This window comes from Moschus berezovskii, chromosome 4 (genome assembly GCF_049115385.1).
Source record: "Moschus berezovskii isolate FMDL1 chromosome 4, NW_MosBer_1.0, whole genome shotgun sequence".
Classification (NCBI taxonomy): Eukaryota; Metazoa; Chordata; class Mammalia; order Artiodactyla; family Moschidae; genus Moschus; species Moschus berezovskii.
The window spans coordinates 26918302-26943337 of record NC_142463.1 but is presented as its reverse complement, the minus strand read 5'-3'; the positions used below and the strand labels follow the sequence as shown (position 1 = coordinate 26943337).

The 25036-nt window shown below is 41.7% G+C and overlaps 1 protein-coding gene across 1 annotated transcript in view; it reads right to left on the bottom strand.

The window, feature by feature from the left end:
- ZFYVE9 (zinc finger FYVE-type containing 9) overlaps positions 1–23854 on the bottom strand; it is a 189735-nt gene extending 165881 nt beyond the window's left edge. Inside the window, exon 1 of the mRNA XM_088835291.1 lies at positions 23727–23854. The gene's annotated coding sequence lies outside the window, so the exon portion shown is untranslated. The remainder of the gene's footprint in view (positions 1–23726) is intronic.
- Positions 23855–25036: the final 1182 nt, after the last annotated feature.

The following is a 25036-nucleotide window of genomic DNA, read 5'->3' as shown; positions in this document are numbered from 1 at the left end:
GCTAATTTAAAGTTGGCAGCTAGAAAGGTATTCTCCCACGGATAAAAACTGTATTAAATTACCCAACAGTTGCATGAGTTCATAAAACTTCATGATGTCCCATCTGCAGCCCCATCCACCCATACTTCAACTGTCTTTTAAGAATTGTTTAAAAAGGAAAAGCTCTGATGAACTTGTATTAAAGACAAAGCTGAAAAAGCAACAAAAGAGGGAAAGCACATAACAATAAAGGAAATTTGAAACACATCTTCTGGTTAACCTTCACAATAAAAGACAACTCATAACTGGTAAGGAAGACACTGGTGTGCATCAATTCTATCTTTGAAACATCCAGTATAATAAGTATGGAGACTGAGGGCAGACACCTCAACAAATAAATGTGATTATGAAGCTTCAAAGTGGAGGGGGGACTACTACTGCACCTAAATACTGAAAATAAAGCTCATAAATTCAAAGACTGCTGAAACTCATCCACAGTAAGAGTGGTATATCTGCAGGTTTAAGGTATTTCTTTCCCTTGGACACTAGTAAATTTATGCACGAACAAAAAGGAAAGTCTATCTTTTTGGCCAGTCTGTGAATGCATCCAAGCATATATCTATTCAACAATATTTTTAGGACTTCCCTGGTGGTCCAGTCGTTAAGAATCTGCCTGCCAGAGCAGGGGACACGGGTTTGATTCCTGATTTGGGAAGATTTCACATGCTGCAGAGTAACTAAGCCTGTATACCCCAACTATTGAGCCTGCACTCTAGAGTCCACAAGCTGCAACTACTTCAGAGCCTGTGTTCTGCATCAAGAGAAGCCACTGCAATGAGAAGCCACTGTTCTGCAACTAAAGAGTAGCCCCTGCTTTCCCCAACTAGAGAAAGCCCACGCATAGCAACGAAGACCCAGCGCAGCCAAGTAAACAAGTAAATAATTTTTTAAAAATAATATATTTAGGAATTCTCCTCCAATGATTAGGACTCCATGTTTTCACTGCCAAGTGCCAGGTTCGATCCTTGGTCAGGGAACTAAGATCACACAAGCGACAAGGTGCAGCAAAAAAAAAAAAAAAACATTTACAGATCACCTATTATGTATGTTTAAGAGTTATTCTAAGAGCACTGAAAATAAGAAATTTATAGCCCAATGGGGGTCAGGGAACTAACAACAATATTTTCCGTGAGAGATGAGCATACAGAGACACAGCACTTAGTTCAGCAGAGAGAACGTAAGAAAGATCGAAAGAGATACTTGAGATAAATGTGGAATCTGAGGAACGAGTCTGCTGCATAAATTATTCTTTTCAAGGTATGCATATTGACTTGTCTAGGCTGGTCTTTTGTTGTTATTTTTTAAAGTTTCATGTGTAATTATAATATCTTAAAAATTGAAAGTACTTTATCTAGATAAACATGTGTAACAAAATTATTCCTGAAAAAGGATATTTAAGAACACAAGTTTCTTCATTTAATCTATTTAGATAAATAAAATTAATAGCTTAAAAGACAAAAGTACTAATCTAGATCTCAGTTCACTCATCTATCCAAAGAAGAAACTAGCCTAGAAAAGAAAATCTCTTAAGTACTCTCTGACTTCTAAAACTGACTTGACTGATTAAAGTCAGTCAAACACTCAATGGAGTTTATCTAACAATGCTGTTGAATTTATGGAAGTTTAAAAACAAGCTGCTGCTGCTGCTGCTAAGTCACCTCAGTCGTGTCCGACTCTGTGCGACCCCATAGATGGCAGCCCACCAGGCTCCCCTGTCCCTGGGATTCTCCAGGCAAGAACACTGGAGTGGGTTGCCATTTCCTTCTCCAAGAAAAACAAGCTAGGTAATTTTATAAGCAAAGTTCAGGCTGCCTGAAGGCATCTAAGCACAATATGGGATGAGTTGAGTAAGTTCTTAAAGCACAATCCACAGACTCCAGGAGATCTTCCAGAAAGTAATGAGGTCAAAACTATTTTCATACATATACTGAATCATTCTGTTGTACACCTGAAAACAATATAATGTTAAACGTGAGTTACATCTCTCAATTAAAAAAAAATTTCATAATGGGCTTCCCTTGTGCTCAGATGGTAAAGAATCTGCATCAATACATGAGACCCAGGTTCAATCCCTGGCTAGGGAAGACCCCCTGGAGCAGTGAATGGCTACCCGCTCCAGTATTCTTGCCTGAAGAATTCTATGAACAGAAGAGTCTGGAGGGCTATAGTCCATGGGGTGGCAAAGAGTTAGACATGACTGAGCAACTAAGCACACACACATTTTCATAATAACACTAAGATATAACAGCTTAGTACGCCTTTTTCACTGTATTGACATTTGCACTGGTGGACATATTTGTGAGAAGCAAAAGCAGAAGTGGGAAGAGCTGTCTGCATTTAGGCGCGAATCAAGACAGCAACACCAAATTGTATTAGTAGTCATATTCTTCACTGCCATGTACTCTCAATTTAAAAAAATAAAATAATGCCAGTTTCACATGATTGATGAAGCAATAAAAATTATTAATTTTAATGTTCTGGGTGAAAAAATGGTAAGTATGAATAAGGCACTTATGCTGCATACCAAAGTGTAACGGTTGTCTTATGAAAGCATCTGCACAATCATTTGACATGCAAACTCAACTAGCCCCTTTTTCCATGAAACATACTTCAAAGAAAAGAGGGAATAACAAAGAGTGTGAATAGCAGAAGGAGATTCAGAGGAGATAGGTTAAATACTACAAGATATGCTTCCAGCCCTCCAATAACTGATAGCATAGCCTAGAAGTCAGATGGCAGTTTCCAGCTACAGTCCCTTGAGGATCCCTAGCTCTCAAGCTAAGACCACTCTCTTCCTAGATAGCTGATCATAGCATAGCACTAAAGCCTGGACATTTCTGTCTAATACAGGACCCTCTAATGAAGAATATTTGATGGAGCCCTCACTGGGTCTGAGACTCGGTCAGATCACACTGACGCTCTTCCTGCCTATTCTGTTTCCTCCCTCTTTCCTTTCATACGAGTCCTCCCTCTCTCCCTTGTGAAAGTAGCTCAGTCGTGTCTGACTCTTTGCAACCACATGGACTATACAGTCCATGGAATTCTCTAGGCCATAAAATACTGGAGTGGGTAGCCATTCCCTCCTCCAGGGGATCTTCCCAACCCAGGGATCGAACCCAAGTCTCCCGCACTGCAGGCGGATTCTTTACCAACTGGGCCACCAGGGAACCCCCTCTCCCTTATACGTCTTGTATTCCTAACTCTGTCTTGACGTTCACTTCCAGAACTCCAACTGGCACAGCTGGTACCAGAAACAGACTCAGAAAGCAGAAGGTAAGAAATGGGGTTTGGAAACTAGATCACTTACAGTCCTGCTGGCAATAAGGATCTCATTCAGTTGATGTGTGAGGCATAGGCAGTCCCTGGAACAAGTTGGTGGCCCCAGTGCTAAAACCTTCCTAGGAAAATAATAAAAATTTCTTGGGAAAATGTTTCCAAAGAGGAATATTCCATCTGGTGTAATAACTGTGATGACTGTAAAGTGTAAGGGGCACAATACAAATAAGAACAATGGAATTGGCTGGCTGTTACGTGGCACTGACTTGGTAGCAGGGGCAACTAACTATTGGAAATTAAGTGTGGCTCTCTGGTAGCTCAAAAGGAAGTCCTTATCATTTATAGTGAAAGAGCAGAAAGAGACAATTAAAGGCTGCAAGGCTTCAAAGATGACTGAATCCTCAGTCAGGGCAAGTTTGCTATGCTTAAGGTCAGGGTCCTGGTTTAAAACATGGAGGCCTGATAGATGGTGAAGGGATAAACAAGATGGTTGCCTCCAAAGACTTTGACTCTGCCACTTCCCCCTCTACAGGAACACACTTCAGGGTCTCTCTTCTGCAAGGCAACAAGAGCTCCCCTCAAAATCTGCCGCCCATCTCCATTCCTGGTTGCCATGATAACAATTAATGTTAATCCTGTTAAGGACATCTTGGGCTTGATAAGAGAGAGAAGAGACAACACCCCAAAGGTGCTCCAAGAATTAGCCAGCATATACCAGCTGGATCAATGGGGATACCCATGGTGATGAATTTTAAGAGTAATTAATCAAGGAGGTCAAACACGACTGAATAAGATAAAATCTGGTTAGGAGGAGGGCCACTCTCGCAGAATATGGGGATTACCACTGTGACAAGGATTTAGCGTGTGGTAACTCACTGCCAGAGTGACTCCTAGAAGCCTGGAAAAAATAGTGCACACTGAATGAAGTTCAAATGCCTGAATTAACATGGCAGAGAACGGATGATGGGATTGAAAGGCTCCAGAAAGGGGGGAATGCTGGAGTGGATATATTATGTGAGGTCAGAAGAATCACCAGACAGTTATGTTCCATAAGACGGTCTGTTAGACACACCACTCATCAAGGCCACTAGAATATATGGGTGAGACCGGCATTAGCATCACTAAGAAGTGGTAGCTCTCTTCTACAGTAGAGGCTGTCATAGAAATTGGTTCATTGATGAAGGCAATGATGGGGTTCGGAAGCAACAGCAGCCAGGTGGTGGCACTAAAAACCAGAAGCTAGTGGACCACACTATCATCATAACTTGCCAGGTAGGAGATAGCCAATAAAGCCTGACCCACAGGGAGCGGTGGAGATAGTTAAAGAACTTGGTGTCATAAGAGCAAAATAGGCAATCAACAACAGTTCTGCTTATTACCACATTCACAATCAAAGCAAGCAAAGAACAGATAAAAACAAAACTGAGAGTGCCTGCCTCAATAAATAGCTACTATTCCTTGCCTAATTCCTGGACCTGAGTCAGTTGTCTGATCCATACCCACAGATTTAAAGAGATGGTTGTGTCCCCAGGAGTAAGACCCTGCAACAAATATTATGTATCTATTTCCCCAAAGGGATCTGTGACTATTTATTCAAGTGAGCTTCAGCAATATGTGAACCGTGAACTTCCAGATGTTCAAGCTGGTTTTAGAAAAGGGAGAGGAACCAGAGATCAAATTGCCAACATCCACTGGATCATCAAAAAAGCAAGGGAGTTCCAGAAAAACATCTTTTTCTGCTTTATTGACTATGCCAAAGCCTTTGACTGTGTGGATCACAATAAACTTTGGTAAATTCTGAAAGAGATGAGAATACCAGACCACCTGACCTGCCTCTTGAGAAATCTGTATGCAGGTCAGGAAGCAACAGTTAGAACTGGATATGGAACAACAGACTGGTTCCAAATAGGAAAAGGAGTATGTCAAGGCTGTATATTGTCACCCTGCTTATTTAACTTATATGGAGAGTACATCATGAGAAATGCTGGGCTGGAGCAAACACAGTTCAGTTCTATCGGATTTAGTTCCTTAAATCTATTTCTCACATCCACTGTATAATCATAAGGGATTTGATTTAGGTCATACATGAATGGTCTAGTAATTTTCCCTACTTTCTTCAATTTAAGTCTGAATTTGGCAATAAGGAGTTCAAGATCTGAGTGCAGTCAGCTCCAGGTCTCGTTTTGCTGACTGTATAGAGGTTCTCCAATTTTGGCTGCAAAGAATTTAATCAATCTGATTTCGGTGTTGACCATCTGGGATGTCCACATGTAGAGTCTTCTCTTGTGTTGTTGGAAGAGGCTGTTTGCTATGACCAGTGCATTCTCTTGGCAAAACTCTATTAGCCTTTGCCCTGCTTCATTCCATATTCCAAGGCCAAATTTGCCTGTTACTCCAGGTGTTTCTTGACTTTCTACTTTTGCATTCCTTTAATGAAAAGGACATCTTTTTGGGGTGTTAGTTCTAAAAGGTCTTGTAGGTCTCCATAGAATTGTTCAACTTCAGCTTCTTCAGCGTTACTGGTTGGGGCATAGGCTTGGATTACCATGATACTGAATGGTTTGCCTTGGAAACAAACAGAGATCATTCTGTCGATTTTGAGATTACATCCAAGTACTGCATTTCAGACTCTTTTGTTGACCATGATGGCTACTCCATTTCTTCTAAGGGATTCCTGCCCACAGTAGTAGATATAATGGTCATCTGAGTCCATGGACCCATTCCAGTCCATTTTAGTTCACTGATTCCTAGAATGTCGACGTTCACATCTCCTCAAACAGGCCATCTCCTGTTTGACCACTTCCAATTTGCCTTGATTCATGGACCTAACATTCCAGGTTCCTATACAATATTGCTCTTTATAGCATCGAACCTTGCTTCTATCACCAGTCACATCCACAACTGGATATTGTTCTTGCTTTGGCTCCATCCCTTCATTCTTTCTGGAGTTATTTCTCCACTGATCTCCTGTAGCATATTGGGCACCTACCGACCTGGGGAGTTCCTCTTTCAGTATCCTATTATTTTGCCTTTTCATACTGTTCATGGGGTTCTCAAGGCAAGAATACTAAAGTGGTTTGCCATTCCCTTCTCCAGTGGCCCACATTCTGTCATATTGGCAGGAGAAATATCAATAACCTCAGATATGCAGATGACACCACCCTTATGGCAGAAAGTGAAGAAGAACTAAAGAGCCTCTTGATGAAAGTGAAAGAGGAGAGTGAAAAAGTTGGCTTAAAGCTCAATATTCAGAAAACTAAGATCATGGCATCTGGTCCCATCACTTCATGGCAAATAGATGGGGAAACAGTGGAAACAGTGGCTGATTTTATTTTTCTGGGTTCCAAAATCACTGCAGATGGTGATTGCAGCCATGAAATTAAAAGACGCTTACTCCTTGGAAGGAAAGTTACGACCAACCTAGATAGCATATTAAAAAGCAGAGACATTACTTTGTCAACAAAGGTCCGTCTAGTCAAGGCTATGGATTTTTGGTTTTTCCAGTGATCATGTATGTATGTGAGAGTTGGACTATAAAGAAAGCTGAGTGCCAAAGAAATGATGATTTTGAACTGTGATGTTGGAGAAGACTCTTGAGAGCCCCTTGGACTGCAAGGAGACCCAACCAGTCCATCCTAAAGGAGATCACTCCTGGGTATTCATTGGAAGGACTGATATTGAAGCTGAAACTCCAATACTTTGGCCACCTGATGCGAAGAGCTGACTCATTTGAAAAGACCCTGATGCTGGGAAAGATTGAGGGCAGGAGGAGAAGGGGATGACAGAGGATGATGAGATGGTTGGATGGCATCACCGACTCGATGGACATGGGTTTGGGTGGACTCCGGGAGTTGGTGATGGACAGGGAGGCCTGGCATGCTGCGGTTCACGGGGTCGCAAAGAGTCAGACACGACTGAGTGACTGAACTGAACTGAATTGAAATGATATAAGTATAGTGGGAAAAGGAAAATACCTAGGCATTTGAAGAACTACAGGCCACAGAGTCTAAGTTAGTGTTGATATCTGGAAACCTGGAACATCATTATGGCTCTACTACAGGGGAAGGAATATAGGAACTAAGTAATAAATAGAATCCTGGCCAAAGTCTAGTTTACAGTGGGTCCACTGTCCACTGACCCACCCAGCAATCATTTTCCCAGGCCCTGAATATATAAATGGGATTGGCATACTTAGCAGTTTAAAGGCAAATGAGACTTAAAAAATGTCTCCCCACTTCTTGGCCAAAAAAGTAAATCAAAAAAATATTGTGTTGGGGTGGAGGTAAGAGGAATGGCAGATATTAATGCCACCCTTAAGGGTCTCAAAGCCACAGCGGTAGTGGTCCCTTCCATATGTTTAATTCACCAGTCTGTTTTGTGTGGAAACTAGCTGGATCCTAGAGACCTAGAGACTAACACTAGTTCAACCAAGTAGTAGCCATGGCCATAGCTATCACGTTACTGTGCTCAGTCGTGTCCAACTCTTTGCAACCCTATGGACTATAGCTCCCCAGGCTTTTCTGTCCAAGGGATTTTCCAGGCAAGAATACTGGAGTGGGTTGCCATTTCCTACTCCAAGGAATCTTCCCAACCCAGGGATCGAACCTGTGTCTCCTGCATCTCCTGCATTGCAGGTGGATTATGTACCACTGAGCCACTGGGGAAGCCCATAGCCTCCATGCTAGATGTAATATGTTTGCTACAGCAGATATAAGCCTCAGCTACATGGCACATGGGCTTCCTTCATGGTTCAGTGGTAAAGAATCCACCAGCCAATGCAGGAGACAGAGGTTCCATCCCTGGGTTGGGAAGATCCCCTGGAGAAGGAAATGGCAACCCACTCCAGTATTCTTGCCTGGGAAAGCCCATGAACAGTGGAACCTGGCAGACAATAGTCCATGGGGCCACAAAAGAGTTGGATACAACTTAGTGACCAAACAACAACAACATGGCAGGCAGCCACTGATTTGGCTAATGAGTTCTTTCCTATCCCAATTAGAAACAGTTCCTTTCATGTGGAGTGAGCAACAGTATACACTCAGTTTTGCCTCAGGGCTTTATTAACTGTCATACCTTGTCATAATATAGCCTGAAGAGACCCAAACTTAGAACAGAACACTAACCTTTTAAATCAGCAACAGGAAGTTGTTCATGCAAAATGAACAAGAGATGGCTAGCATGTCAAAGGATATATATCCAAAGGATGAGAGAAAAACTACAAATATTCAGGCATCTGCCATTTCAATGAAGTTTTGGGAATCCAGTGGTTAAGGTTATGCCAACACTCCCTTCCCCAAAGCAAAAGACAAACTGCTGCACCTTGTATCTCCACTACTTAAAAAAAAAAAAAAAAAGGGAAGCACAAGGTCTGGTAGATTTCTTCAGATTCTAGAATCTGCAGAATCCACCTGCAAGCAGGAGATGCAGGAGACACAGGTTCAATACAACACATTCTACACACTGCTCTGGCCCACGTGCTGAGTAGTAGTATGAAAGGCTATCAGCTTTGAGTGGCATACACAACTCTGCAGTAGATCCAGGTTGTACAGCAAGCAGTTCCTATGCCACTGGAGGTAGAAATGGTGGGGAAAGTTGCAGTACAGCATTGATAGCAAGCCCCAGTGGGAGAGTTACAATGCAGGCCCCTGGAGTTCTGCAGAAAAGTCATGCTATTAGAAAAACAGTTCCTGGTGTGCTACTGGGCTCTGGAAGAGATAGAACACTTGACTATTGGGCACCGTTATGTCCAGAACTGCCCATAAGCAGGGTTCAACTGGAAGCTCTCCAAGTCATAAAGTCAAGTGAGCTCAGCAACAATCCATTATGAGACAGAAATAGTATAACAAAAAGCAAACCCAAGTAGAACCAAAGGGCACAAATAAGCTATGTAAGTAGGCAGGCAAGACTTCCCTGACATCTACCACAGTTGTGCCAGCACCCTTCCTCAGCTCACATCTATAACTGTTTGGGGGATCCTATGAAACAAATTTGGGGCTTCCCTGGTGGCTCAGTGGTAAAGGATCTAACTGCAATGCAGGAGACCCTGGTTTGATCCCTGGGTTGGGAAGATCCCCTAGAGGAGGGCATGGCAACCCACTCCAGTACTCTCACCTGGAGAATTCCATGGACAGAGAAGCCTGGTGGGCTACAGTCCAGAGGGTTGAACAGAGTCAGACATGACTGAAGTGACTAAGCAGCAGCAGCATGAAATCAACTTAAGGAGGACATAACCAAAGTTTGGCTTACAAGTCAGGTCAATATGTGAATGCACACAGGGGAAAAAAAAAAAGGCTTCAGGGACTTCCTTCGTGATCCAGTGGCTAAGACCTCATGTTCCCAATGCAGGGGGCCCAGGTGTGATTTCTGGTCAGGCAATTAGATCCCACATACCACAACTAAAGATCACCTGCCACAAATAAGACCCCATGCAGACAAATAAATAAAAATTAAAAACAAAACAAAAACCTAACAGTTTCATTACAGCTACACTTAGGGGTGACCTTGACAGTGGAAAGGGAAAGTCTCCCTAAGATGGAGCTTTGATACACTTTGTGCAGAAAGAAAAGTGGCCTGAGACGAGAATAGTGAGACTTATGGGCAATGCATAGATTGAGTACTTGGTTAGGGGTCTTTAAGGAAAAAGACTATACAATGGATATAAAAAGATGTGAGTGGAGACAAATGAATTAACACACGGGAGTGAACATAAAGTGTGAAAATCTTTTCCAGGTGTTAATGTCCACCAGAAAGCATCCAATGCAGAAAAGGCAAATAACCAAGTAGACAAAATGACTCAGACAGCTGACACTAGCCACCCCAGAACTGGCATATGGAGACATGAACAGAGAAGCCACTCTAATAGAAGTGAAGATGGACACAAAGAAGGAGGCATGGACTCCCAATTATCAAGGCTTAATCAGGCTACTGCCAACTCTGAATATTCAACCTACAAGCAACAGAGACCAAAACTGAGCCCCCAGTACAGTACAGCACTATACCTCAAGCTGACCAACTGGCTCTAGATGACAAGCTGACCACTTGTGTTACTTCCTCATGAAAGGGCCAGTGACTGATCCTCACAAGTATTCAAAAGATACTTATTCCAGGTATGGGTTTGTGTTTCCTGCCAATAGAGCTCCAACCACATGACTAAAAAAGGGCTTAAAGAGTACTTGACCCACAAACATGGAATCCCACATAAGGGAGCATCCAACCAAGGGAACCACTTCATCATGAAGGAAATATGGCAGTGAGCCCATATCCATGGGATCAAGTGGTCTTATCACATAACAGCACCACAAAAAGGCAGCCAGGCTTACAGATTATTGAAATGACCTACTAAGGACACAGCCAATGTACCAGCTCAGAGGTAGGAATGGTGTGCTCTCCTCTCGGATGCAATATATGTACTGATTCAAAGCTATGTTTCCAATTGGGTCTAAGAACCATGGGTTCAAGAACCGAAAGGTAGAAGCCGAAATGACCCCCCACTTACCATCATCCCCAGTGATCCACTGGAAGCCTCCAGTGGATTCCCAAACACTGGGCTCTTCAGAGTTAGAGGTCCTGGGCACACTTGCCAGGAGATAAATCAAGAATCATACCTGAGCATTTGAGACTCTGTGTGTCCAGGGACCAGGAGACAAGAAGAATCACTACCACGGCAGAGCTAATTAAACCTCATCCTCAGGAGAAGTAGGGCTGCTGTTACATAATGGGATCAAGGAGTATGTGTGGAATTCAGATGATCTACTGGGTACCACTTGATACTCCCCTGCCCAACTGTGACTGTGAATGGAAAAACACAATCACTTCACCCTTAGAAGAGTATGGTTTTCAGACCCCTCAAAAAGGTCTGGGTCATATCACTAGATAAACACCAACACCTTCAGAAATGATAGCTTATGGCAGGAATTCAGACTGGATAGTGGAGGAGACAATGAGAACCACTGTGACCATAAGACTAGCTACAGAGATGAAGGCTGAAGCCTGGTCTCACTGTCCTACTTCTTCTAACTTTCCCATCAGGAAGAGAAGGCCATGGAAAAGGGAGTAGTTGCTCTCAGAAAATGTTAGAGACATAGTTCCATACAGCATAAAAAAAAGGACTATAGCATCCACTTGCCTCTCCCTTCAAAAGAGAACTTGCATTTGCGTGCAAAGGGTACAATTAGCTAACAGCCTCCAGCTGCAGCATATCAGAATTCTCAGCTTTCCAGTGGAGGCCATACTCTTCTTGGGCAGTTCTTTGTTGTTTAGCCCGATTCTTTGCAACCCCATGGACTGTATCCCGCTAGGCTTCCCAGTCCATGGGATATCCCAGGCGAGAGCACTGGAATAGGCTGCCATTTCCTTTTACCAGGGGATCTTCCCCACCCAGGGATTGAACTCGAGTTTCCTGCACTGGCAGGCAGATTCTTTACTGCTAAGCCACCAGGGAAGCCTGGGCAGCTCCTAGCCAGTGACTAAACATGGTGGGTGTTCTAGAACCTAGCCATTTCTTCTAATAAGAAGTTTTTGCTCTTGAGTTTCTTATTGAGTTGACAGATTTTTCCCCCCCAGATCTGCATCATAGACTGAGGCTCTCCTTGGTCAGTTCAGTTTCCTCTCCCTTTTCCTTCATGGGCATCCATCTCAGTGATTCCCAGGGGAACAAACCAACATACTATGTAATGAGGTCTTTATATGGATCATCCCATTTAGCCTACTAAAGTATTACTGTTATTCCCTTTTTATGGATGAGGAAACTGAGGCACAGAGATGATGTCTTGTGCAAGATCACAAAGCAAAAGCAGTGAAACTAAAATATAAACCCAGGCAGTGTAAGCTTTGAGTCACTATACCAGGGAAGACAAAAAATTATCTTGTCATCTTCAGATATTAAAATGACAGCAAATGTTTATTCTTTATAATTTTAGAAACAGAAAACAACAAAAGGATAGATACTAAAGAAAAGCAGATCTTAATTATAAAAGAAATTTTCTAATAATCAGGTAACCAACAACAGAATGAAGTCCTTCAGAAATAATCAGGGCCAATCACCAGAGGGTTGAAATTGCCATGGATATTGTGAAGAGTGAGACTTTATAAAACAGGTAAAAGTTGATCTAGATCAGTAAAAGCTGTACTACTAAGTATCATGTGGAAAAAATGGTTCCACAGTCAATTAGTCTGGGTAAGAGACCACTAAATAAAGTGAAACAAATTCTTTACCTTTAGTCTTCAGTTTTTAAAATACTAATGTACAATTACAAATCTCTGAGGGATCTAGTATGCTGGAAGAAAAAAAAATTTATTTGACTAAAGAACACTTCCTTGATCCTGGTCAAGGATTATTTCTTTGCTAAGTCAAGATTCACTGATTCAAAGATTCCAGAAGCTAACAAGGAAAAGCATAATCGTTTTCTAACTGGGTAACAATTCTCCAGCCAGCCAAAACATCACCTGATTACCTACATGTCAATATTAGCATATCTAATACCTTCAGGGTGGGTAGGCTATATAAAAGTTGTCACTAAAATGCATTTCATCCTTTTTGAATGCAAAACACACCCTACTTTGCTTTATAAACAAGTTCTCTTAAGATTCACAATAAGGGGTCCACATTTTAATTACTGAATTACCACTTTATGAGCAATATGAAAGCTTTAATTATTTCAAGTGTGCTAGTGGTGACCTGGTTATTTTCACATAACACAGTTTTACATGCATTTTCCACAAATATAAACATCACAAGAAAGGGCAGAAGAGGGAATTCCCTGGCAGTCCTGTGGTTAGGACTGAGTGCTTTCACTGCCAAGGGTGTGGGTTTGATCCCTTGTTGAGGAACTAAGATCCCACAAAGTACAGGGTACAGCCAAAAACGAATAAAAAACAACAACAACAAAAAAAAAAGGGCAAAAGAAGGGGAATAATAGGTAGAGAGGGAAGAGACCATAGCCACAAACTATTCATCCAGCTAATTTCCAGAGTTTCTCTGTTTTTATTCAGAACTACGTTCTCTTTAATCATTCAGGGAATACATTTCTGTAATTCCCAATCCCTTGACCTTGATTCTCCTATCTTCCTCAGCCACTACCAACAGACCACTGCCACCCATTCTGTTACTTCATTCATGACATTTAGTCAGCACTGCCTGGAGTTGTTCACGTACCAACTATCTTCTCATTGAGCACTTCTTCAGAAATATTGAACAGACTATTAAGTGTGGAAAAGGCCTTAACATCTAGCCCATCACTCAATTTCAGATCAGAGAAATGAGGTCCAGAGGTCAGTTATTATACTTATCTACAATCACAAAGCAGGCACTTTATCTACTTCTAAAATAAGTGTATGAAAACAGAAATCCCAAAATACACGCATATATACATTTAAAGAAATGAATACAAATAGTTACATGCCAGTAGCACACTTCAAAGGCAAATATCCACCAAAATCAATCAACTAAAGTTGTGCTCTCCTAATCTGAATACTTCCTAAAGCAGGATGGAAAATCTAGGATAAAACAAATACAGAACACATGGGGAAGTTCACTTGATGAAAAAGACTGGACTTCGTAGTCAATTATATGGTTTGAATCGTGGATGTGGGCTTAGGAAAGTCAATAAAATTCTCTAAGCCTCAGTTTCTTCAGTTGTAGAACATCCATGACACCATGGATATTACAGGATCATTTTAAGAATTCTTAAAAAAAAAAAGGATTGTAAATAACAGACATAAAACACCTATTAGAAAGATGGCACACTGTTGACAAAACTTTTGTATATTACACAAGTAAGTAATAAAAGGCAGAAGAAATCAAGGAAAATTTTGTTAACCTGGGAGCACTGGATAATGGGGTAAGCAGAGAAAAGAGTGAGGAATGATCAGGCTGGAAGCAGACCACGAAGGGCGGTGCCAGAATACAGAATTTCAGTCTTTCTTTTTAACCTCTGAGCAAAAATTCCTAAGAGTGACCTCACAATAATCTCAAAAATAATTTACTTTAGCTACTAATTTAAAAACAAACAAACAAACAAAAAACTATGGACAGCTATTACATCACCAGAATCACAGGAAGGTCTTAAATGACGAAATTCTGAAATTAAAAAATTTTTTCTCGAAGTGGCAGTGTTTTACTTCAGTTACTTTTTAGAGATTGTTTCTCTCAATTTAAAATGAGAAATGGAGACGAATGTTTACATAAACCTTGAGGGAATATCTTGACAAAATGTTGATACTGCTTGCTCTTTAATAAAGGGAATTCTGAGATAGGCTTTGCTGAGGTTTAAAAATAAAAACATTTATCATTTATTTTTCTTCATTTAAATAAAATGAATTGTGGCAGATAAGCGACCAAAACTTACCATGAGAGGTTAAAGAAGAACTATACTACAAACAGAAATGTTTACCTTTTCATTAATCCCAGCAAAAGACTCCAGAACTACTGTTTTTTTAAAAAACTATATAGAAATTATGGCATCCAAAGCAACTAAAAGACTGTGTAAAAATCAGTTATACAATATTGTATAACTTTCAGCTCATTCAGTTCAAAGTTAGCATTAAAAGATCTAACAGTGCTTGTAATCAAATGGGAGAATACTGAAGGTGATCCACTGTATGTAGAATCAAGCCCCAAAACACATTCTGTTTACTCAAACAATGGTTCCCTGGAGAATTTCCTAACTAGTTTGAAAAAACTTTAGAAACACAAGCAAGTCATTACTGCTGACTTTGAACTGTGTCCTACAAAACCTCACAGAAAAGATTTTAATAACCTGAATGGGAACAAACAACAGGGGGCCATCCTACATACAAGTATAAAGAACTTTGCTGTAAATAATTTGTATTTTTGACTAATGTGTATTTATACAGAATTACATCTCATGGGGAGGTAATGATAATCCTTAAAACCTGTCAGAACTGAGTGCTTAGAAATGTTAATAGGTAAATTTGCAACTGTACTCTTAACTTTTAAGAAATATTTTAGCAGTTAAGAGAAAACTAAACCTAAGGTTTACAACTGCATTTTATTGACAAAAATTCTTAGAATTCAATCTTTCAGTTGAAGTCCTCATACCACTATCTTCATCACCACCCAATGTGGTTAACCAGCTCACTGTTTACTAAACATGAAACTAAAAAGTTCTCAGCATTCATCCTCAAGCCAAAAACCCCTTCTCATCAAAGAATCTGGCAATTTATCTCCAAGTAAAAGTTTCAACAACTTACCTAATGACTGTAAATAAAAGTTACAAATCTCAAATAAAGCCTTATCTTACCACTTCACACCCACTAGGATGGCTATACAGTAATTTAAAAGACAGATAACAAGTGTTTTGAGGATGTGAAGAATCTGTGGTAATGTAAAATGGTGCAGTTCCTCAAAAAGGTTTAAATAGTTTCCATTTGACCCTGGCAATTTCACTCCTAAGTATACGCCCAAGAGAAATGAAACCACATAAAACATCCAAAGTAACATAATTCATGGTAGTGAAAAAGTTGAAACAACCCAAATTAAATGGATAAATTAAACTGGTATCATCCATAAACCCCTGCATGGATCATAGCCTATGGCAAAGGGGCTTGTGTAACTCAATGAAGCTATGAGCCATGCCTTGCAGAGCCACTCAAGACGGATGGGTTACAGTGAAGAGTTCAGACAAAACATGGTCCACTGGAGAGGGAAATGGCAAACCACTCCAGTATTCTTCCCCAAGAACCCCATGAACAATATAAAAAGGCAGAAAGATAGGACACCGGAAGAAGAGCTCCCCCAGGTTGGAAGGTGTCCAATATGCTACTTGGGAAGAGCAGAGAGCAACTACTAATAGCTCCAGAAAGAAAGAAGAGACTGGGCCAAAGAAGAAATGATGCACAGCTGTGGATGTGTCTGGTGGTGAAAGTAAAGTTCAATGCTGTTAAGTAACAATACTGCATAGGAACCTGGAATGTTAAGTCCACGAATCAAGGTAAATTGGACTTAATCAAGCAGGAGATGGCAAGAGTAAACACTGACATCTTAGGAATCAGTGAACTAAAATGAACAGGAATGGGAAAATTTAATTCAGATGACCATTATGTCTACTACTGTAGCAAGAATCTCTTAGAAGAAATGGAGTAGACTTGATAGTCAACAAGAGTCAGAAATGGCAGTACTTGGGTGCAATCTCAAAACAACAGAATGATCTCAGTTTGTTTCCAAGGCAAAGCATTCAACATCCCAGTAACCCAAAACTATGTCCTAAACACTGATGCTGAAGAAGCTGAATTTGACCACTTCTAGGAAGACCTACAAGACCTTCCAGAAATAACACGAAAAAAAAAAAAAGGTGTCCTTTTCATCATAGGGGATTGGAATGCAAAAGCAGGAAGTCAAGAGATACCAAAGCAAATTTGGCCTTGGAGTACAAAATGAAGCAGGGCAAAGGCTAACAGAGTTTTGCCAAGAAAACACATTGGTCATAGGGAATGCAAGAGACAACTCTACACATGGACATCATCAGACAGTCAATACTGAAATCAGATTGATTATATCCTCTGCAGCCAAAGATGGTGAAGCTCTACACAGTCAGCAAAAACAACCTGGAGCTGATTGTGGCTCAGATCATGAGTCCTTATTGCAAAATTCAGGTTTAAATTGAATAAAGTAGGGAAAACCACAAGGTCATTCGGGTATACCTAAATCAAATCCCTTATGAACATACAGTGAAGGTGATGAATAGATTCAAGGGATTATATCTGGTAGACAGAGTACCTGAAGAACCATGGGCAGAAGTTCGTAACACTGTACAAGAGGCAATGACCACAAAAATTCCAAAGGGAAAAAAATGCAAGAAGGCAAAGTGATTGCCTGAGGAGGCTTTACAAATATGCTGAAGAAAGAAGAGAAGTGAAAAGAAAGGGAGAAAGGGAAAGACATACCGAATTGAATGCAGAGTTCCAGAGAATAGGAAGGAGAGATAAGAAGGTCTTAACTGAACAATGCAAAGAAATAGAGGAAAATAATAGAATGGGAAAGACTAGAGATCTCTTCAAAAAAATCTGAAATGTCAAGGGAATATTTCAAGCAAGGAAGGACACAATAAACGACAGAAGTGGCAAGGACCTAATAGAAGCAGAAGATATTAAGAAGATGTGGCAAGAATATATAGAAGAACTATATAAAAAAGTCTTAATAACCAGGATAACCACAATGGGTGTGGTCACTCACCTAGAGCCAGACATCCTGGAATGTGAAGTCAAGTGGGCCTTAGGAAAAACTACTACAAACAAAGCTAGTGGAGGTGATGGAATTCCAGCTATTTCAAATCCTAAAAGATGATGCTGTTAAAATGCTGCACTCAATATGGCAGTAAATTTGGAAAACTCAGCAGTGGCCACAGGACTGGAAAAGGTCAGTTTTCATTCCAATCCCAAAGAAGGGCAATACCAAAGAATGTTCAAACTACCGAATAATTGTGTTCATTTCACATGCCAGTAAAATTATGCTCAAAGTCCTTCAAGCTAGGCTTCATCAGTACATCAACAGAGAACTTCCAGATATACAAGCTGGATTTAAAAAAGGCAGAGGAACCTGAGATCAAATTGCTAACAACTGTATCATAAAGAAAGCAAGGAAATTCCAGAAAAACATCTACTTCTGCTTCATTGACTATGACTTTAGCATAGTGTGGATCCTTCACTGTGTGGATCACAACAAACTGTGGAATATTCTTGGAGCTATGCAAATACCAGACCACTTTACCTGTCACCTGAGAAACATGTCTTTATGTCAAGAAGCAACAATCAGAACCTTCAGTTCAGTTCAGTCACTCAGTCCTGTCTGACTCTTTGTGATCCTATGGATTGCAGCATGGCAGGCTTCCCTGTCCATCACCAACTCCCTGAGCTTGTGCAAACTCATGTCCATTGACTCAGTGATGCCATCCAACCATCTCATCCTCTGTTGTCCCTTTCTCCTCCTAACTTCAATCTTTCCCAACATCAGGGTCTTTTCCAATGAGTCAGTTCTTCACATCAGGTGGCTAAAGTATTGGAGCTTCAGCTTCAGCATCAGTCCTTTCAATGAATATTCAGGACTGATTTCCTTTAGGATTGACTGGTTGGATCTCCTTGCTGTCCAAGGGACTCTCAAGAGTCTCCTCCAACACCACAGTTCAAAAGCATCAATTCTTCAGCATTCAGCTTTCTTTATGGTCCAACTCTCACATCCATATATGACTACTGGAAAAACCATAGCTTTGACTATATGGACCTTTGTCAGTGAAGTAATGTCTCTGCTTTTTAATATGCTGTCTAGGTTTGTCATAGTTTTTCTTCCAATGGAAACAGTGATAGAATTAGAACCTTACATGGAGCAACAGACAGGTTCAAAACTGGGAAAGGAGTACCTCAAGGCTGTATACTGTCATCCTGTTTATTTAACTCATATGCAGAGTACATCACGTGAAATGCTGAACTGGATGAATCACAAGTTGGAATCAAAAATGCCAGGAGAAACATCAACAACTTCAGATATGCAGATGATACCACTCTAACGGCAAATAGAAGCGGGGGGAAATGCAAGCAGTGACATTTTATTTTCTTGGGCTTCAAAATCACTGCAGACAGTGACTGTAGATAGTGACTGCAGCCACAAAATTAAAAGACACTTGCTCCTTGGAAGAAAAGCTATCACAAACCTAGATACCATATTAAAAAGCAGAGACATCACTTTACTGACAAAGGTCCAGATAGTCAAAACTATGGTGTTCCACTAGTCATGTACAGATGTGAAAGTTGGACCATAAAGAAGACTGAGCACAAAAGAATTCACGCTTTCTAACTGCAGTGCTGGAGAAGACTCCTGCTAGTACCTTGGACAGCAAGGAGATCAAACCAGTCAATCCTAAAGGAAATCAACCCTGAATATTCATTCATTGGAAGGACTGATACTAAAGCTGAAGCTCCAATACCCTGGCCACCTAATGCCAAGAGCTGACTCACTGGAGAAGACCCTAATGCTGGGAAAGATTGAGGGCAAGAGGAGAGGAGGACGACAGAGCATGAGATGGCTGGATTGCATCTCTGACTCAATGGACACGAGTTTAAGCAAACCCCAGGAAACAGTGATGGACAGGGATGCCTGGCATGCTGAAGTTCATGGGATAGCAGAGTCGGACACAACTTAGCAACAACAATGTGGCTCAATGGTAAAGAATCCACCCGCCCAATTAGGAGACACAGGTTCGATCCTTGGGTCAGGAAGATCCCCTGAAGAAGGAAATGGCAACCCACTCCATTATTCTTGCCTGGGATATTCCATGGACAGAAGAGCCTGGCGGGCTACAGTCCATGGGGTCACAAAGAGTTGGACACGACTTAGCAACTGAGCACACACACACATGCACACACATTTAAATTATTTTATTAAATAAGACTGAGAGTATTATAAAGTATAAGGCATTCCACTAACTACACAATTAAAATACTAATTCTGATACTTTAGCTTCTCCCTAATTTAGCAATAACTAATAGTTACATATTGATTATATTGATTTTATTTTCTTATAGTAAACTACATAAATAATCACCTTTCAAGCTCTTTCAAACAGAAGTAAACAAGAAGTATATTTTCCACTTCCAGGGTAACACTGACTTACCAGGACTCATGGGGTTGAAATACAGCTCTGACTTACACATTATATCATTTAATCCTTGCTATAATCCTATAAGGTAGGCATTATCAGCTTCATTTTATAGGAAAATAAATTGAGGCTTATAAGGGGTAATAAACTTGTCCAGGGTTAATGGGTTATAAGAAAAAACTGGACCCCATATCTGACATGTTACAAAAATCTAGTTCTAATCTACAGCAGTATGTAAGGAAAAGTCTATGTTTTGAAGATTCGTCAATAAACTGATACTGCTTTTTGAAAACTAAGTATAAGAGCTATTTCTATTCAGTAACTACAACTATGTACCTCTCACTGATTATTATATACTAAGAATATTGTTCTGTATAATGCAAGGAAAACCAAAGATCATGCAAAACTCTGAAAATGAATAACTGAAAATCAACAAAATTCTGAAAAAGTAACATGTATATATTTTCACAGAGAATGGCTAATTTTTAGCTAAACATAGGAATAGTTAACTTGTTAGCTAAAAATGAAATGGAAAATATGTGTAACAGTTAAAATCAAAATAGTTTTCCATCAAAAAAAATTTGTTTTTAAAGTCCAAAAGTAAACTTATTCTCTGAAAAATCAAAGCTACCAAGTTTTAAGTCACACAGAAATTCCAATGTCTGGTTTTGTTCTTATTTTCCCCAAAATAAGGAATGGAATTAAATATTTACTGAGCACCTTCTATGTGACAGACACTGATCTAACTGCTTTTGATTACTTTTATCTCATGGAATGCCTGAGTACTAAGGGGTACTATTATTCCAACATCACATATGAAAAAACTCAGGATCTAAATGTCACATTGCTCTAAGGTGTAGTAACACTGCAGAAAGGATTCGTACTCACACCTGACTCCAGGCTCTGCACCACATCATGCAATTAACAACCAGAAAACACACCATTTAGGAACATGAGAATTTAAGTTAAAATTCAAGCAGTTATCTTTTAAATAAGCTTTGTGCCTGTGCCACTAGTCTGTGGCCAGTACAAAAAAAGTGCCAGATAAAAGTTTATTGAATGGAATGTAACAGAGGAAGAAGTGGGATCAACTCCACTCACATATTCTTTTTAATTTTTTCTTTTTGAAGAAGGAAATGGCAACCCACTTGAATATTGTTGCCTGGAGAACTCCATGGACAAAGGAGCCTGGCAGGCTACAGTCCATGGGGCTGCATAGAGTCAGACACAACTGAGAAACTATCACTCACTCACTCATAAACACACCAAAGAATCATGTAATATATATTTCCTGCCTCTTGAGCCTCCCACACACACACACCATCTTTCTAAAGGAGCTAATGTAAAATTATTGCTCACAAGTAACATATATGATTTTTTCCTTAAAAAATAAAACACTGAATCAGGAAACAGAAGAAGGAATGAACATATATAAAAATTATTAATATCTGTAAAGGGGAAGCTACTGGATTAAACATAGAAGCTTTAAAGAGAGATCCAGCATGTTCCCCTCGATTACACTTGTCTGATTCTGCCTTATAACATTTAATCAAACATGTCCTGCTTCCACAATTACCTAGTTGCTCACAGAGACCTTGGTCATTTCCTGGTTCTTAGAACACCAAAGACAGGACCTCACACTTAACATTGGTAGCTAAAATTTTATAAAGATCTTTACAGATTACAAAACTTTGCCAAATGCATTTACCCTAAAAGCCTTGCATAAGTATAATAACTATCTGTATTTTACAGAGAATGACACTGAAATCCAAGATTAAGAGCCAAGGTAAATAGGCAGGTATCCTTCTGTAACACCACAGCTACCAGAAAAGGCTCTCAAAAATGCGTTTGATTGAATCAGCTGTCCCTCAAAACATTATTTTTCTAAGAGTATAACACCATATCATGTATGAGATAATGAATGATCTGTTGCTATGAGAAATGACTGTACTGCCACTGAAGACTTACAGACTTGCTAGAAAACAGATACCTTCATTCAGCTTGACAAGGTTAATTAATTTTATCAGTGATACTTAAACTTTAGAAGGACTAAGAACTGACTAGCTTGATAAAAATGAAGCTCTTGGATCATCACCATCTCTAAAAATTCTGATTCAAGGGGCCAGCAATCTGCATATTTTAATAAGCACTCTTAGCTGATTCTAATGTTGGTAGTCTTTAGAGACACATTAAGAACTGAATTAGATTTGTTTAAACTTAATCTATCTCCCCAAAATGTTTTAATGAAGGCCATTTTTTTACAGTTATATTTAAGCAAAAATCTTCCAAGAACAATACTAGACTATGGCATCTAATAGGATAGGTCCCCCAAAAGCATTTAACACACAAAACCTCCTTCCACCTGGAGCTTCACACACTGCACAGGAGGTAAATTAGGGGTCTTTTAGATAGTTACCTATGTTAAATTCTGTTTTAATTGAGGAAATCGACTATGACTGCGATGTAATTTAGTACAACATTTTTATAGGTCTAATACAAATGACTGGCTGTTCAACAATAAAAATGGAACAGTTAACTCTGAACCTAACACAGAAATAATCACTTAAAAATCACCAATAATACAAGCCCATTTTTAAACTTTAAATGACCATCAAAATATTCTGTCAGATTATGGATGAATTTTCCCCCATTACTAAATATTTACTGAGGGTTGGCACGCACCTCTGTGTACTTTCTGCATTTTCTACGATAAGCATATTTTTTTTTCAGGATTATAAGTTTTATAAGCACTTAATTCTACAACCTTCACATGCATAATAGAAAACAAGAATAATCCGAACCACTTTATCATTAACTATAAATACTCAAATATCTAAGGTATCAAATCATGATCACTAACTTTTCTTTTTACATTAATACTAGGACAAATCACTTACCTACTAAAATTTAGAATATGTCCTATTTCTACCAGGTATCTGTTATTAGGATAGTTAGCATGACTTTAAAATCCTCTTGTCATTCATCCTATGGATCAATTTAGGGAGACAATTTTGTAACGAGGACTGAGGCATTAAAATATTTACACTCCCTTATGGCAGGGGTGGGGAAGGGGGACCAGACCTTTGTTTAAAAAAAAAACAACACGATGTTTTTCTAATTGTGAGTATTTATCTAGGAAACTTAACATCGCGAAGCAGGAATGGGGCTTTCTCCAAAGCAGACCACGCTTAGGAGCAAAATGTAACAGAAGAAGGCAGAGATGAGCTCCCCGTAGGTGATGAAATTTCACCTCAAATAAGGCGCAAACGGTTGTTTTCAGCCCAGTCAGGTGGAGGGATGACACTCCAGGAGTTCCAAGGGCTTTCGGGGCCCCGCACTTTCGGCGCCGGCTCTCTCACCCGGCCTCCCGGCCCTCCCCCCGGGACTCTGCGGGACTCAGCACCGGGCGCGGAAAAGCCCAGGCTGCTCGCAAACAGGCGTCCTCTGCCTGCCTCTGGGATGTACGTGCGGGGCCCTAAAGCGGCTGCGCTTTCCCAGGCCCGCGGCCAGTCCAAAGGTTGCCAGCGACCCTGCCAGCCCCCGGCTCCACACACCCGGCCGCCCCGCTGCCCAGGCCGGAGCGAAGGCTTCCCGGCGTCGCGGGGCCTAGTCGCCCCCCACGCGCCTCCAGCTTCTCGGGGGACGCGAGGAGGAAGGGCTGAGCCACCCCCACCCCCAGCCGCGGGGTGGGGAGGCGGCCGCCGCGGCAGGACGCCCCGTCCGCCCGGCCCGAGGGCTTGCCGCCAGGGCCCTGCTGGGCGGCCGAAGGCCAGCGAGCCCGGGACCGCGCCGCGCCACACTCACCTCGAGCAGCGGCCGCTGCCGCCTCAGCATGGCCGGGGGGGTCGTCCCTGAGCCGACAGCCTCCTCCGGAGGGCACCGGCCCGGCCCCAGGCGCCGCCGCGAAGCCTCCCACTCCTGCAGGGGCTGAGGTCGCCGCTGTTGCTGAGGCCCGGCGCCCGCCAGACCGCATCGGGCTCCCGGGCCGCCGCAGCCACGCGGATCCCGCAGGCGCGCCGCGGAGCCGGGCCGGGGGCGCAAGGCTGCGGCGGGACGACCGAGGTGCTGCAGGCGGGGATCCTCCGCGAAGCCTCCAGCGTCGCCGTGGCCGCTCCTGCCGCCGGCGCCGCTGGGCCACAGCGCCCCCTGGACCCCACGCCCGGCTACGGCGCCGGGACTGCGGCGGCCGCCAGGGCACGAGCGGTAGGGAACGCAAGGGAGCGCGGCCCGGGGTTGGCGGGGGCCGGGAGCTCCCTGCGCCGCCCTCGGGTCCCCTGCCCGCCCCCAACGACGCCTCCCGGGAGCCGGAAGCCCCTCGGTCCCCACCGAGCTTGACCGGTCCCCTCCCCACTTCCCACTCTTAAGGCCCTGAGCATCTTTGCACCTTTTCCTTCTCTCCAGAAGGTACGTGAACAATCCTGGCACTCGGACCTTCACCTGAGAGCGGGAATGTGAGGCGGTCTTCCTCGTTTTCATCTCTGGTGATTCAAGGGGGATCCCTCCTAATCCCTTCTGTGTATCTGGATATAAGAAGTGACCTAGAATCAACCTCCCTCCCCACCACCCCACCCCTACCCAGTCCTCTCCCAAAACAGACGAAGGAATTGTCTTTGACCTTAACTTATTTGGGGTCTAGTGGCAGATCATTTGAGGAATTTCCTTCAGATTCCAAACCCTTAACCCCCAACCTGCCCCAAAATAGAAAATAATAATAATATCCCAAGCAAGAGAAGAGTTAACCAATGAATTGTCCGGAAATTAATAAGTAACTTAAAGGTAAGAGAAGAACTATCCATCTATTCTAACTAACCTACTCCCCCTCCTCCATCTGTACTCTTCGCCCCGCAACCCCTGCCAAATCCCAGGTGAGGTTTTGCAGGAAGGAAATTGTTACATAGCCGGGACTGTGGAGGGGCTGTGGAATTATTCTGTTTACAGACACCCCACATTCGATCCCACTCAAACTCTAGGGTGCAAACATCAGAATCAAAAACAAAACCAACGAAAAGACTATCAGAGGGAAAATAGGGAAACTGAGAAATAAGTCCTCTGGTCCCCAGTTTTTCCAAATAGATCATTTTGTCATAAAGTGGTATAGTGGAACAAGCAGGGAC